Below are 16,385 nucleotides of genomic sequence, written 5' to 3'. Positions count from 1 at the left end.
AGCTGCTTCCAGCTGTACAGCAAGTGTGTGCGGCAAGAAGTGCTTGTGGATTTACTTTGCTCAGGGCAGAATTTTCATTTCTCATCAGCAGTACGCAGAAATACAGAGAAGATCTGTTTTGTGCCCTTTGCCATTAACTCCAGCATATTCCGCTCTAGTTTTGAGTACTTGTGTATATAAACTATTAAGCAATGGAAATAACTTACAATTGAGATGGACGCCTCTTGGCTGTGAAGTAGTGTGATTGTGGAAAATGGTACCATGTGTGCCTTCCACAACTGCAGGGTCTACTACCAAACCCTCATAGTTAATGGCACCCAAATATGAACAAATTAGGTGGCCATCCACCCAAAGGGCACACCAAAACTCATTCATAAAGATGTCTCAATGATAATTCTGGGGCTCGTTGAGCGTGATAACACTACCACACTTGCTGATGGAGAGTGGTCAATAAGACGTGCCTTAACTAATGAACAAAAAACTGACTGTAGCTTCCCAGTCTACAAAGCTGTTTGAATAATTCAGCAGGCTATGTGCTTATTGTTTATGCTTTGTGAATTGGATGATTCTCTCAAGATCACAGATTCAAGTTAACCTATGGAAGACACATGGTAAACTTTCTGCTTTGTTAGGGAGCACACTGTCACACTGATGCTGCTCTGTGTGTCAGACTTCAGTGCTAGGCTCAAACTCCAGATGGATTCCCTTATAGCATACCCGAGTGTTCTAGTTGGAGTGTTGTGAAATGAACCGATGGAGCTACATCTCCATAAGTGATCAATGATGAGTTCCTTAGTCACACACATTGCTATAAGAATGGTCTGTCTTTCAAACCTGTGGCAGCAAACAAATTTATGATAATATTTAGAATTAAGAATAATAATCTTTCAATAGTTTTATTTATAGATTTTAACATTTTCTCCTGCATTATTATGCCGGATCATAAGTTAGACTTTGCTGACACTTTCAAACCAAAGCAGCTCACAAATCATAGTGGTTTCAATATTTGCACAGTGACAGCCCAGGCAGGTTAAATGACTTGGTCAGGCTTTTGCAGTGTGTCAGTGATGGGGACTGAATGAACTCGCAACCTTGTGCTTCATGGTCTAGCTTCTAGGCCTTTAGGATACACAATACACAAGTCAGCGGCAGTGTCCATCCATTTTCTGAACCTGCTTATTCATTATATAGCCACAGGTAGCCATTACCTAGCCTATATGGAATGCATTAAAATGACATTTAAAATTGAATTATTTTAATAATACTACGATAACTCACAATTATTATGCATTTTGTAGGGTCAGTATTGTCACATGTACGGTTACATACAGTATTTACTTACATGTGCTAATCAACACTGTCTAAGGCCATGATCACGGAGTACAACACCTTCTATGGAAGATCATTTGTCTGGAACATCAAATCATCTAAACAAGGGAGTAAATGAGGGATGATTTGTTACAGTAGTTCTGAGCGCCACCATATACACTAGCAGCTCCTAGTAAGTTCTTAATCTTCTGTGTGTTAGTTATTCTGAATTTTAGGTTCTGAGCATTTCTTTGCAAGTATTATATTTATATATACACAGTAAGTATATTTCTTTATACAGTAAAATGCATCATAATGGCTTTCTATGACATTTAAAACCGTTTATTTCTTGTCATATCTCATTAAGATGCCTATTTTCTGATTAATCTCCTGTTTCATACTGTGTCAACAGTGCCTAATTTCTACAGAGTTGAAAAGCACCACAATCTAATCAAGTCTACCTAATATTCTGAAAAATCCCTTAACCAGAGAGGGCTAAGGGCAGGATATTCTAGATGAACAATTTTCTACCGCATATTTTAGGTATTATATTGCACCCAATGCTAATAACTGAAGTGTGTTTAATAAGAATAAGTTGAATTGAATTGAGCATAAGTAACAATGACCTGCTGTCTCATCCAAAGATGTTTTTTTGAATGAATAATCATTAACTGCTACAGGTATCAAAACAACAGGGATACCTAAACTGACCTATAATCATCACATTGCTGAATATGTATTTCTGTTATATCCAATGTTTCATTATATTGCCTTTGAAACTCAGTTCAGGGTTTTAGAGAGCCTGTGCAACTGAACATAATGCAGTTGATGAGGATGCGGGCAGTAATAATCAGTAAGGTGGCATTACAGTTAAATGAAGTGTATGTGGATTATAATGAAACAATAAACAGACCATATTAGTGTAATTGCTAAGAACATTATACAATTGTGGGCATGAACCCGGACACACACAGACGGACATCTTAAGTTCACCCAACACATGTTTATTATACAATATTTACAAGTTTTACTTCAGTGCACTTCCCAGTGCCTCCAGCACCGTTTCCCCCCATGTCCAGACCACACAGTCCTTCGTGCCTCTCTCTTGGCCGCCTCCAGTCCTCTCTCCAGCTCTGTCCACTTCCACCCGACTTCCGCTTCCAATTGAAGGGAGGCGGCCCCTTAAATAGGAACCCGGATGGGCTCCAGCTGCTCCCCGGCACTCCTCCGCAGACACGCCCCAGTGTGGCGGAAGTGCCGGCTGCCCACCCAGAAGCCGTCCTGGTGTCCCCTGTCGTCTTTCCCCCAACACTTCCTGGTGTGGCGGAAGTGCTGGGCTCCAGGGTTCTTCAGGCACCGGGGCGCCGCCTGGCGGCGGCCACGGGTCCCTACAGGGCTGGGCTTCCAAGCCCTTTACCTGTGGCCCCCAACATAACCAGGGTGGACACCCCCTCGCGGTATGGAGGAGGTACAATGTTGCATGATAATGTTTTAATCCAAAGGAAAACAACCACAATAGTAATAAACATTATCATACTGTTATCAACATGCATTCCTTATTAGACATCAGCGGACACCTTCATATCCTGTCAAACATCCTTGTCCTGAACCCACTAAATGCAGCTTTAAAGTCTCAAATGGCCAAAGCCAGTGTCTGCAGAATTGGACACAAAGGCGGTGCCAACCTTGAATGGAGTGCAAGTTCTCCTTTGGGCATAAGCACATAAGTCTTGGGGATATGGGAGGTATCCTATATTTTATTTATTTTTTGTTGAAATTATTAAAATAGTGTCATATTTGAAGGCAGACCTTTATTGCCTCTGACTCTCCTATAATGCTTTAAACGGAAGTGATGGCCACTTGCCATGTGTTCATGATTTGTCTTTTATCCAAAACTTAGAAAAATACAGAAAGTGTTTTGAACATGTGTGAGCAAAGAATATTTTTTGCTCAAAGCTAAAAAACTGATCCAGTTTAAAATAGATAGAATTCTGAATTTTCTGATGCAGAGTTAAAGCATAGGGAAATGTTCTTATTATTGGATACTGTATCTGCTGAAATATAGTGTGGTATTAGTGGATTTCTATTTTGTAAAGTGTACATTTTTCAAAGAAAGAAAGAAAAGCCACAGTTACTGTATTGTTGGTGGATCATTGACTCTTTCCCATTAGCACCTTAATGTCCAAGAACTGCTGTAAGTCTATAGCTGGACGTGATAAAACAGGAAGCAGTGCCTTTGAGATTTCATTAGTTAATGATGGTGTTGAATATGAGCGCCACATTGGTTGAATCCCATAAATGTAGTGCCCTTGTCTTTTCTGCATGGCTTTGAATACAGTACATAAAGGGGTGCACCTACACTCCATTACATCACCTTCTTTCAAGACAGTTTTAGTTAAAAGGTGCACTCAGTCAGTTCAACAGTGCATTTTGGTTGCCTTCCATTTCTCCTCTGAGATGCCTGCATGGCTTTCCACTACATTTTACGTGGCAGTCATCACGAGGTAAAGCTGGTCCTATGAAACGGTTTTAATATGGGCTCTGGGTCATTGTGCACATCTAATAGTAACATTACCTTTGCATGACACTGTGTAATTAAACTATAGCTGCCTCCATATTGACAATGGTTATTCTTTTGAGCTGTTATGCATTACCTTCCCAATTGTGACCAGTAGTGGGCATTATGGATTACATTAGTCAAAGTATGTAAATACAAAAATAAGTAACAGAAGGTAAATAGTTTAGGAGACACAAAATATAAACAATCATGAAAACAACTAAACTCATGTAGGCTAATGTAAACTAAGGTGTGGACCCTGACTGTGTGGTGGAGTGCCTAAGCCATTTATCCACTTCATTTATCACTTTACACCAACTCCTCCTGCTTCTTTTCCCTGTCTGGCCACTGTTCACCCCAACAGTTGAACTGCTCAAGTTAATCTTACTGGTGTCTGGAAGGAGCTTCAAAGGCGCAGCCAGGAACATTTTCCATGACAGTGTCAATGGTTTGGGTTTGGGGGTGAGGTTGGTACTGTTGAGGTTGATGCTCTTTAAAAGAATCTGTTATTCCAGTTTTAATGATTATGTTTAAAAATGCATTACACACTTTTTAAACAAACATAACTTTACATGTTCTAAAACTATTGCAAAAATCTTGTTACAGCCTAGAGATACAATTATGTATCATGTGACATTTGATCACATACTGTATGTGTCAGTTGTCTGCTGTAGTTAAAGATTTGATTTGATTAACATGTCTACTATTATCCAAAATCATGCCATGTGACTACTGTTAGCAGTCATCAATAGCCAACATCATGTTCTGCTCTGCAAAATTTGGTTTATATTAGTGGGGAGACACTGGTCAGGTGGTACAATGTTCTGGAATCCTTCACGTAAAAATGGTTCAAAAGCCCAGGACCTTGTTGCAGTCCTAGGATCCCCTACATTACAGAGTGGGGTTAGAAAAGTCACCTTTTGGTTTGGAGGACTATTGGCCTTTATTGTGTGCCCCCATCCCCTTACTTATGCCCCAGCAGTAGTTAATTCCTAGGTACCCATCTTCAAACTGGGGCCCCTGCTAGTGGTGCTGTGTCATTGACACTGTTGTTGTTAGTAAAGGTTGCCATGAGAGGCCCTTACTGGCAGAGTTCTGTCCTGCATTTCGCAGTGTCATCTACTCCTGGGAGCCCTTGTGTGCCCTGATTGAGTCAAGTCCTCTGCCAGTGCTCACATTATACTAATGAACTGCAGTACGCATGTCTTCCCTAGTAAAATGTGATACATAATATAGACAGAAAAAAATAAAGAAAAATCTTTCTTTAATCTGCAAATAAAAGATCTTCCAACAATATTTTTAGTAAATTGATATTTTTAGACCTCACATTTTCAAGAAATCACACATCTGTGAATTTAGCTAGACTGCATGGTTTTAGCTAAATTTTAATGGCTATATGAATTCCTTTTTCTTAGACAGTTTTCTTTTTTATTTAAGGATATGTGAGTCAATTGCTATTTTTTTTTTTTTTTTTTTACTTCTGCTTTCTCGTAGTCCACTCCAGACTTAAGATAAATGCCCTAAAAGCACTAATATCATCATCTTGTAATGGCCATGTTTAGTCTGGCTGGTCACAGTGCACATTTTTAGGTACATCATTGTGTAAATAAATAATGTGCCACACACGTTTACTTCTTACAAGAGATACAGGAGCAGACGGTACGAGACATCTTCAAATAAAAGTCATTCTTATCTCTCGTATTCCTTCCTTTGGCAGTTTTATCTGCTCCATACCATCCCCAACCCACCTGGAACTCAACTATGAAATCACACAGCCCATTATTACAGTTGTTGCAGAATTACATTATATAAACATTTAGACTGTAACCAGATCCCCAACATGTTTATTTAAGGAAAACATTAATACATTCTTGCCAAAATTATAAATAACCTTTTTTTAGTTCCTTGGATGAAAAATTCATTTTTTACAATTTCGAATAGAACAGGTCCCTATTTTATTTAGTTTTGGCTTAAGTGCTTCTAAGGTCATTGTCACACTAATTGACATCAAGTGAGAGAGCATGTGACACATATTATAAAATCTAGTTGCTTGATCTTGTAGCCTTGAAGATGTCAGATTACACTATTAGAAATGCAGAATTTGATGATGACTGCCTCAGTTTCAAATTTCCTATTACACCTGAAAAGCACTGCAAGCTCGCCTCTTTTTGTCACTGAACTGGTGTGCTGTATGTCATTACTGGTGGCTGTAGGAATGTTTCCAGTTGACATCATGAGACATCAGACATACAAACCTCTCTTTTGTTTGTGTCATCCAAAGCTTGTGCTTTCCACCTTTATCGCTTTGTTTTTAAGCTGGGCTGTCAAAAGCATGTGTGTCAAGTCATGAGGTGCTATGCTTGAGTCGAGTTGATGGCATTCACAGATGCGTGCCAATGCTGCATCAAACTCACTAAGATTACGTAAATGAAAATTATCACTTAAAATCACTGGATAAGTGTAGCGTGATTGGGGTTAAGATGGTTACCATTTTTTCCTAAATGTTAAGACTTAGAAAGTATTAGCTATATTATCCAGTACTTATCCAGTCATATTGCTTAATAATAAACAAAAAGATTGCCTTTTAGGTTGTTTTTCTTTAAAATAATGTAATGTTTTAGACTGCAAACCCTCTAACCTATGACTCTTCATAGTAGTTGCCTGAGTATTAAATACATTAAACAGTCCTGTCCCTTCCCTGCTTTATAACAGTTGCCTGAACATGTCAACAGTTACTATTTACATTCCCTTATGTCTGCTTGCAGGCTTGCCAGGAATTAAAACTGAATTGCACCTCAAATCAAAGAAAAAAAAACTGGTTGTCACTACAGTCTGTAAATTAGTACTGTCATGCTGTAAATTTACGTTGCAGACATTTACTAAGAAACTCCTGCTTTACTGCATATGAATTCCAGGTTCTTAATTAAATTCCCCATACAAGTAAACATTTCTACAAAAAAAAAGAAGTGCAAACTACTGGGTACCATTCAACATTTTTTTCACAAATGTGTAATACAGTCCACTGTGTATTTAGTCATTATTTAAAACAGTTTTGGGTTTACATTTATCTAATGGGATGGAGTTGTATGCCTTTGGAATGCTTCCAATGGAAGTGAATGCAGTTGTAGTGGTAATAAAGAATTGAGCATTTTTGCCAATTTTCATTTAACCATTTTTTTTTTAAATAGAAGTTACTACTTGCACATAATCAGGTAATGAAACTCTGTGGGAACCATACCTGTTTGGGACCCATGACCCACCTGTAATTCCATTCTGGACACCTTTATATAAATAGAAATGGACTCTGTTCCTTCTGGCCATTGATACATATGCAGAGTACTGTATTAATACATCGATGTGTCAGTGAGCAAGATGAAACATGTCATGCTAGTTGCCATGTTTTAGTTGAGGGTGACAAAGGACTTAGTTTGCTGGGTGAAGAAGGTGCAAATGCTGCACCAGGCCACACAAAGAGTGAAAAATGTTATTAGAAACTGATTACAGCAAACAAAGACCAAAGCCTGAGGGAGAGCACACCATGTCAGCTAGTGAAATGTGCAATGCAACATTTTTATACCTCATAGAATAATTAGACTAATTCTCCAAGATTATGCTGTAAGTCGAATGTTACACAAGCCAAGGAGTATTTGTATTTGTGTCTTCAAACCTGCTGATTTGGGGAAGTTTCCTGTGTTGAATTAACTGTTAAAATTTATGAGGTAATTTATTACTGTGAATTTGGCCACATGATTTACTATTTGGAAGTCTCTATATGATGCATAGAATGTTTAGTTTGTCTCTGACAGCAGTAAGATTGGAGGCAATTTTTGTCAAAAGAGCTCAAAATGATGAGTAGATAAATTGTGCTGGCAGACAAATCCCACCAGAAGCTTAGTGTATACATACTGTGGGATAGTCGTAGCTATAAATTAGTACACATGAGAATTTCAAGTATGGAGTCACCGCCCGGCGTATTTTTTGTGGTCGATGTTATTTTCACGCTTTTTCTTATTATTTAAATTTTCTGGTTTTGACACCAAACTGCATAGTCATGTATAAAATGGACACTAATCTGTAAAGAGAAAAATAAACACACAGCCCAGGAGATATTTTTTTGTGTTCATGACTTCTACTCCATGACAAACAAATTTTAACAATTTATTTAAATTGTAACCTGTTGGGTCTGTATGACAATAAGTTAAGGAAAAGAAATTGTGTTGTCAAAGTGAAGGCTGTGAATAATTACTATGGAAAGGAATGATCTCACACAAGTGCCGCTCATGGCCTTGAGAAGTTGATGATGTGTATGGAAGTTAAGACATTGTTGGAGCTTACCGGAATGAGAGAGCAAGTCACCATTGCAAACTGTTAAACAAGTTCTTAAAGTGAGATAGGAAGTAACTCAGAAGGCTTACTCACTCACTTGTCCTAACCTACCTAATTAACCTCCTGGTGTTAACCCTGACCTGGGCACAGAATTCTATATAAATTCTACATAAAGCTCAAGTCAGGCTCGGGATAATGTATAATCATCTACTTTATAGTGTTAAGCCCAAATAACTATGCTGCCATCTAGTGGATGAAGTAACATCATGATGCCAAAAATGAATATTTCCATGTGTTCTGTCACTTTAAGGTAGCACTATGGTAACTCATCAGTATTAATGAGTGGAGCAGAACCTTCAACCAAAAACAAAATGGCAAATGTGAAGCCAGTTTTAGAACAAACTGAAAGTGAAGCATTGTTTAAATCGAGTGATAGAGATGTTGATGTGAATTGGTCATCAGACATCGATACTGACAGTAAAACGGACACATTTGGCAGATTCCAACTTGTCACGCTTCAGAAACGCTTATGTTTGGTGTTGGTTTCATACTACTGCCTACAATCCTGCGCCTCCTTGTTACCCATTTATGGGTAATTGAAGTCTAAAGATATCTGTTGATCATGATTATTTGGACTGTTTGCAGTTTGTCACTGATAGTCTGATAGATAAAATAGTTGATGAAATGAACTGCTATCCTGAGCGATGTCAGCAGTGCCATGTTACAACACTAAATGCAATGTTGCTTGCCCATTTTCACCACCAGGATCTGTGCCCTCTCCTTGGTTTTAGACATTATGTAAATATTACATCTTTAACTTTTCAATTAAGTATTATTATAAAAAGGAATGCTTTGGTGTAACAGAATATGTTAGAGATACTCTCTCCACAAAACAATAACAAAGAATTCAATGTGTATAATAATCACTGCCTCAGTCTTATAATGCAATACACAGCCATTCACATATTTACATGATGAAAATGTTTACACAAACAAAAATGTGCTTATTTCACACTTTTAGATTTGTACTCAGACATACTATATTTCATGCATATGCAAAAATAACAGAATAATAATTTCTTTTACATCATCTGAATACTGTGGTAATTTCAGGAGCATCCTTAAAACAAGTTGTGAGAACAAGATAGCAAGCTTTCCAAGTGTCACATCATAAAGTCAATAAGTCAAAGAAAATAAATAAGTAGTAAATAAGAAGTAAACAGTAGGTTGTTGGAATGCCTAGGGTGCTCTCATGTGAATGAGGCAGTGAAAAATGCACAGTAGATATCAAGTTGTGAAGTGAGATACTAAGCCATGCAATAGTCTAACTAAAGAGACATTTGTGGCCGCTTGAACAATAAATGGCCAATTGTGCACATCTAAGGAGGCCATAAAACAAAGATTTGGGCATTGGAAGGCCAAAATACCCAAACAAGTTAAGTCAATTGGTCATCTTTAAGTTTTCACAATGGAGGCTTTGTCACAGGTCAAACATATGATAGTATGGGAGTTAACAGTTGAATTTGTTAGGTACACTTTAAAATAGCAGCATTTGCATCTACTAGGACAGAAATACACTACAACTTTTTTTAACATTACTCTGCACTGAGTCCATACACTCTACACACTTACATAACACAAACTACGCCTTTGTTAAGGTCTTGCTACACTGAAGTAAGTAAATAATTAATGTGTCAGAGGTACTGTAGGTCCTACTTTGAAGTGTAGTCATTTTAGGTTCTTATTAAGACCAAAGCCTTTATGAAGAACTTGTTATACAGCAATAAATAAGAGCACAATGTACCTTGGTAGCCCCTATTCTAACCAGTAAGGGATCGACTGCCCATGAACCACCCATCTCCATTTCAGGTTCGAGTCAACAAACAGCAGATAAAGCAGAACTCTTTTGGCCCAACAGGTCTGATGGTGCCTCTTCCACTACAGCAGGTTCTCTCTCTTTCTGATACATTCACCATTCTCCTGGTGGTCTTTTACTCAGGGCACTCAGCCCCTCTCACAAGTTCATCTTCCCAGAAGACCTTTGGATTACAAAGCAGCCTTTTCAGCCACTGCACCAATGGACAGCCCATATTACATGACTCGATAAGTAGCCACTTATTGAATCAGAGGTCCTGCGTTCCAGGTTAGCACCTTTAGTATGAAGATTTGAAGTGGACAGAGTTGACCCTAAGTGATTTCTCTGCAGTCACATTAAGCATTCACATTTTTTCCTAGCAAATTCAATGTTAAAGTTTAATACAATAGCATTTAGAATATGTGCCAATGAGTAGGATATGCCATGCTGATTACTGTCTTACATTGGGGGTCATTCTCTGGCACCTACATTTGTCGGCATGAAGAGCAACAAGTGAGATTTGTTCTCTCTGCCAAGGCACTTGCCAGATTGCACAGATGTCCTACTGTGTGTGTTCACATAATCTGAAGCTTGCTATCCAGGCTTTGAAATATAATTTGTTCCCCGTCTGTTACATGAATAGAGGGGGCAGTGACATGACAAGCAGCATTTAACATTTGCATTAACTTTAAAATTTCAGACGCTGGCTGAGTAAGTGAGCTGAAATCATGGTGACTAGCACACATTTTCTCTTTTCTACCTTGGGACTTTCTTCTGTGCAGGTTAGCGTCAATGGTGAATACAAAAGACATGACACTTGTTTCCACTAGTCCCACATTGCAGATCCAGTGAGAAGAGTCTATAAATAGCTCCTCGTCATTCCTGCAATAGAGGGCACCTTTTCACACACACGTTTGTTATCTCATCATGTATTTATGTAATCACTATGTTTTAGTACTAGACGTGCCATATGTTTAGTCTGAATTTGATCACAATATCGGTATATTAAAGCATGCCTACATAAAAGTGTTTGTATGCAATAGGTCAAGTATTTAAGGAGACAGTTTTGCCTGGTATTTGATTTCTGCCATTTTAGTCATCAGTCACCTCTTATCAATTTAAATTTTTTTTTTTAAGCTACGTCTTTTGCACTTCAGAATCAGCAAAAATCACATGCACATCCAGCAACTGAGTAGATGGTACTGTTGGCCAAGAAATTGTACAACCAAGAGGGGGCTATTCAGTCCAATAAAGCATAGGAAGCAGGTAACCTGAATGATTCATCCATCTATAGCAAATGAGGCAAATAACTTTACTAAAGAATCAAAAATAAATAATTCATACTCATTTTTGTTTGGGTGATCCCTGTACCATCAGAAAATGGTACACAGGCATCGCCCCTCCCAAAAACACCCCCTAACTTCACCAGTTGTTTAAATAGCAAACAACTAAATATAGAACATTGCAGATTAAAATAAGTGAGAATTCAGGGCACAGTGTGTAGATGGGTACAAAATCGAATTATTGATCTTAATCCAGCAATAATGGATAATACTACTAAATTTAACACCAGGTAGCAAAAGAACATTGCCAGCACTACAGTAGGAAGCTCAGCAGCTGAAATTCTGTGGCTATTTCATTTCATATTTTAACGTGCTGTCTGTGTGCGCCCTGTGATGGACTGGCATTCTACTTTGTGCCCAATGATGCAGTTCCCGTTGTTCCTTTTCCCAAAGTAGGTTCAGAAAATGAGCAGGCGTAAAAGTATTTTGCATAAATATTAATCATTTTTTATCAAAATAAGATTTTAGGCAATGTTGGCAATTGTGGGTATGAGGCTGCCAGAGAATGGACTGGCATAGCACTTACAGTTAGGATTGCTTTGCACCCAGTACTACAGGGATAGTAGGCTCTAGGTCCAGAAAATGGGTGGATGAACAAAGTTTATTTTTTAACGAAAACACCACCATAGTGCTACAATGGAATGGCACCCCGTCCAGGGTTTGTTCCTGTCTTGCACCCTGTGCTAGTTTGGATAGGCTCCAGAACATGCAGCGCCCCAAATCCGAATTAAGCGGCTTACAAAATAACAGGACACAATCACAAGTCAAAATTACAAAATGATCTCCTATACAAGGTACTGTTACGAAAATACTGATCACATTTGTCACACTGGATAACCTCACAGCTTTGAGTACTTGTGTTCAAACATTGCACTGTTTGTGTGTCATTTGCATGTTTTGTGCAGGTACCCTAAACTAACAGACATGTTAAATTGATTAGCATCTCTAAACTGGTCTCATGTGGGTGCAGGAGCTAAAATCCCTGGAACAGACAGTAACCCAGTTAGGGACTGGTTCTGGTCTTGTGCTAATCCCTGTCTCCCTGTAACTTTTAAATTGGATTTAAGGGGTTCAGTCAATCGTTGGATGACACAACAGGGTAATGTATACACACACACACACACACACACACACACACACACACATATTTATGGTTTGCTGGTACACTCTCCTGCGGTGGGTTGGCACCCTGCCCAGGATTGGTTCCTGCCTTGTGCCCTGTGCTGGCTGGGATTGGCTCAAGCAGACCCCCGTGACCCTGTGTTCTGATTCAATGGGTTGGAAAATGGATGGATGGATGGATGGTACACTCTCTGTTTCAAACAGCAAAACTATGGGGTCATAGTTTTCTGCTACATTTGAGTGAAAAGGTCAGTTATGTGTTTTGGGTTAAAACTCTGCAGAATTACTATACATCTCCAACAGTCCCAGGCAATGTGTAAACCTCTGGCACATGGAAGACGCCTTTGTTTGGCCTACCTACTCTATGTATTTGTGTATAAGAACAGTTCCAAAGCTGTAAATTAATGAAACTGATTGATTCTAAAAGTTTTCTTTCTTACCTAAAATGCGCTCAAAGCTGGTCACTTTTATGAATGTATTTTGTATAGAAATTAATATGTTTGTACCAAAAAAAGAAAGATTATAAGACTATGTGTGCAGTTGTGTACCGATGGATTGCGGATTTATTTGCACTTGTACATTTCCTAAAAAAGCAATCAAATCTCTGCACCCTAGGAACAGAATGAGTGAAGCTTAACTTATTGCACTTGCCTGAATTCTCCTCAGGTTGTACCTGTAAATTAAACATTTCCTAATATTCCAAAACTGCCTTTGTGTCTTTATTATTATGGGCTCTGAGAACAGATCAATACTTCTTCTTCTTCAAGTCACTCATTCTGTGGTACAAATTCCCAATGAGGAAAAATGGTGGTACTATGGATGTGACCCAAGTTGATTATGTTGTTTGACTGTCAGGCACTGGGCCCTAAGAAAGCTAATACAAGTTGGACAAAATCAGTCAAACTCACAAAATCAGGCATCAGTACAATTATCTTGACCTTAATACTAAAGATTTAGTGATAATTAATTGCATACAGTACATTATTTACAGGAGCAACAAGCATTTATATTTTCCAAAAGGTAACTGGTAGCATAAATGCAAAGATGAACTTTAACAAATTGAATTTCAAGCAAAACTCTAAAAAAATGCTTGTCTTGAAGGACTGAAAAAGTCTTTGGACCTGGAAATGAAGTACAAAAAGTGTTAAAGCTTCAGGCCCACAATTCAAAAGATATTTCATCTCCATGTAGGTCTCAAAATAAAAAGTAGGACTGGTCCTGAAACGCAGAAATTGGCTTGCGACCTGCACATTCAATACCAGGCCTGTACACTTCAACAAGTTAGAATGGGACTGTTAAAACCCTGGTTCACAGAACAGGTAGAGTTTCTATCCTGTGTAAATTAAGTTAAGAATGTCTGCTTCTATGTCTGGGCATCACTCAAGAACAGCTAAACCAATTTAAATGAAATGTCGAATGTACAGCATATTCATCTTGGTCCCTGTAACAGGATAGTCTACTTTTTTCTGCCCCCAATCTAATAGGACAGGGGAGCTCAGGAGTAGCTTCTCTGAGAAATCCTGCTATGCGACACATTATTTTCTGACATTTTTATTCACAAGTCAAGGATACATATTAACAATCTGTTATGACAATTGAGAGATTAAAATAAAAAAATAATAAAGTAAAAAAAAAAACAGGTAGACCCACTTAAAAAGTATCACCTTGGTAATTCTGCTTCAACAGTTAATTGTTTTTAGTAAGTGCATATCCTATCAGATCTAGCCATTTACATTCTGGGGAGTAAAATCAGTAAGTTTTGCTACTTCTATTTCCTTTTTTAATTTATTTTTAAATAATATACCTTCGAGAAATAGAACTAATTTAAATCCAGATCTGCCAATGCCAGAAGAAAGTGTCAAAAGCAGGGTTTTGAAAGCCAAGAACAGCTAAGTCTGAAACCGTACATTGAAAGTTATAGCTCTTCATAGTCACATAATAGAGAATGAAATATTGACAGGTGACAAATAGTTTTCATCCTAAGAATACCTCTGACTCATAATAGTTGTCCATTCTCTTTTAAGGATCGTCGGTTTCCTGTTTGCATCTGCTTCATTGTGACCTTAAACAAATCACAAGGTCATGCACTAATTTTAAAGAAATGTTTTTTCTCCTGGCCAGCTTTATGTTTTTTGTCTTCAAGGGGTGTCAAAAAAAAGGTCTTTGCTGATGCATGGTCCACAACATGCAACCAAAATGCTATTTATAAAGAAGAAATTATTAAACATCTGATGTTTATTACACTCAGATGACTTTTATATAAATAACAGTATTATTTCAATGTAATTGTAACATTCCCATACAAATAATCTCAATATACATTAGAGAGTGATACATATTTATCTATTTAAGAAATTAAATCACATGCTGTTTATTTTTCTATAATTTTAAAATGGTATTTTTAATTCAGATCACAGCAAGTTTCTAAATCTTGACTTTTATTTCACTGATTTTCAAAAGTCTTCCCTTTAGCAAATAAAATGTAAATGTCCTGTAAAGTACACTGCCACTTTTTTTTTTTATAACAGTGACTTTGTACGCCATGTCTGTTAGGATTTCTGCCAGGATCTCAAAACTCAAAATGAGGCTTCACTGTTGGAAATCAAAAAGGCAAGTTCACCAAACGTGTGTGGTTGAGACTTACAAAACTCAAAGTGATCTAATCTCATGAATCTCCCTTAAAAGGTCAAAGCAATGCAGTACAGTAGTATTATGTGACAAACATAAAAGAATTGAGAACTGAAGCATTCTCCTAAGAAACACTTCAGTGTGAATGCCAAGAACAGCCTGCACTTGACCTCTGAAACTTAAAAGCCAGTAAGACAGGAATATAGATGATTGGCTACCCACATGATGCCCTCACCAAAGACCTGCAATATCGCTGTCACTAGCAAGGCACACGCTTTTCCATTTTTTCTGTTCTCATCCAGATAACTTCTAGCTTTGTGTACCACAAACTCCCTTCCGGGGGAGCTTAGAGTAATCTCGTTTTAAATTAACCTGCAAGTGGCTGTCAAAGCCTGAGTGGGAATCAAGGGTTTCATTGCAGCAGTTGATTTCCTCAGGTCACGAAGAAAGTCACGTTAGAGCTTAAATGTATTGTTGGTGAGAGTGTTGGAACACTTAATATGATCTCGACCTTTACCTTTGCAGACATGACACCATTAAAATCTTTCATAAGGCTGACCTTATTCTTCAGCTGTTCAGCAAGCTGGTGCCAACATGCTCTGGGTACTTTGGTATATTAACTGGCTTAAAAATCTATTCCATATAAATCCATGTAGCAGCTACTGAGATGTCGGGGAAAGAATTTTGAGCTCTGAAAGTAGAAAAGTCTGTGAAAATGACCATGTAGTATCTTTAAAAGGGAGACGGAAACAACTTCTCTCACATCATACAAACTATTTGCCATTTTAAAAAATAAATTTGGTGATAGTTAAAATGAAACAAAGCAAATGGAAAGTTTAGCGAATGAACAGATACATTGGAATCCTTAAGTATTGTCTTGGACCCCGCTTCTGGATCCTCAAATAACAGCTACATGACTAAAGAAGTCAGAAAGCAAAAAAGGAGAACAGCCATAAGGTCAAGAGCTCCAAGGTGAGTCACCTGCCCTTCCCGACATTAAATAGTGTCACTTTTAGCCATGAAAAATTCCAGCTGGTTCTAAAAGCCATAAGAGTGGAGCTAATTGGTCAGCAAGTGCAGAGTCTTTATGAATAAGTTTTGTGACTAAGGTGGCAAAACACAGCCAAGAGTGTGCTGGTGTGCTGACTCTGCAGAGACAATACATGAAAGAAAAACAATTAAGATAAGAAGATGCGAAGGTTGGGGACAGACTAAGTTTGATACCAAAAGATAAAACTGGTCATTC

The sequence above is a fragment of the Polypterus senegalus genome, chromosome 12, assembly GCF_016835505.1.
Source record: "Polypterus senegalus isolate Bchr_013 chromosome 12, ASM1683550v1, whole genome shotgun sequence".
NCBI lineage: Eukaryota > Metazoa > Chordata > Cladistia > Polypteriformes > Polypteridae > Polypterus > Polypterus senegalus.
This window is presented reverse-complemented; position numbering follows the sequence as displayed.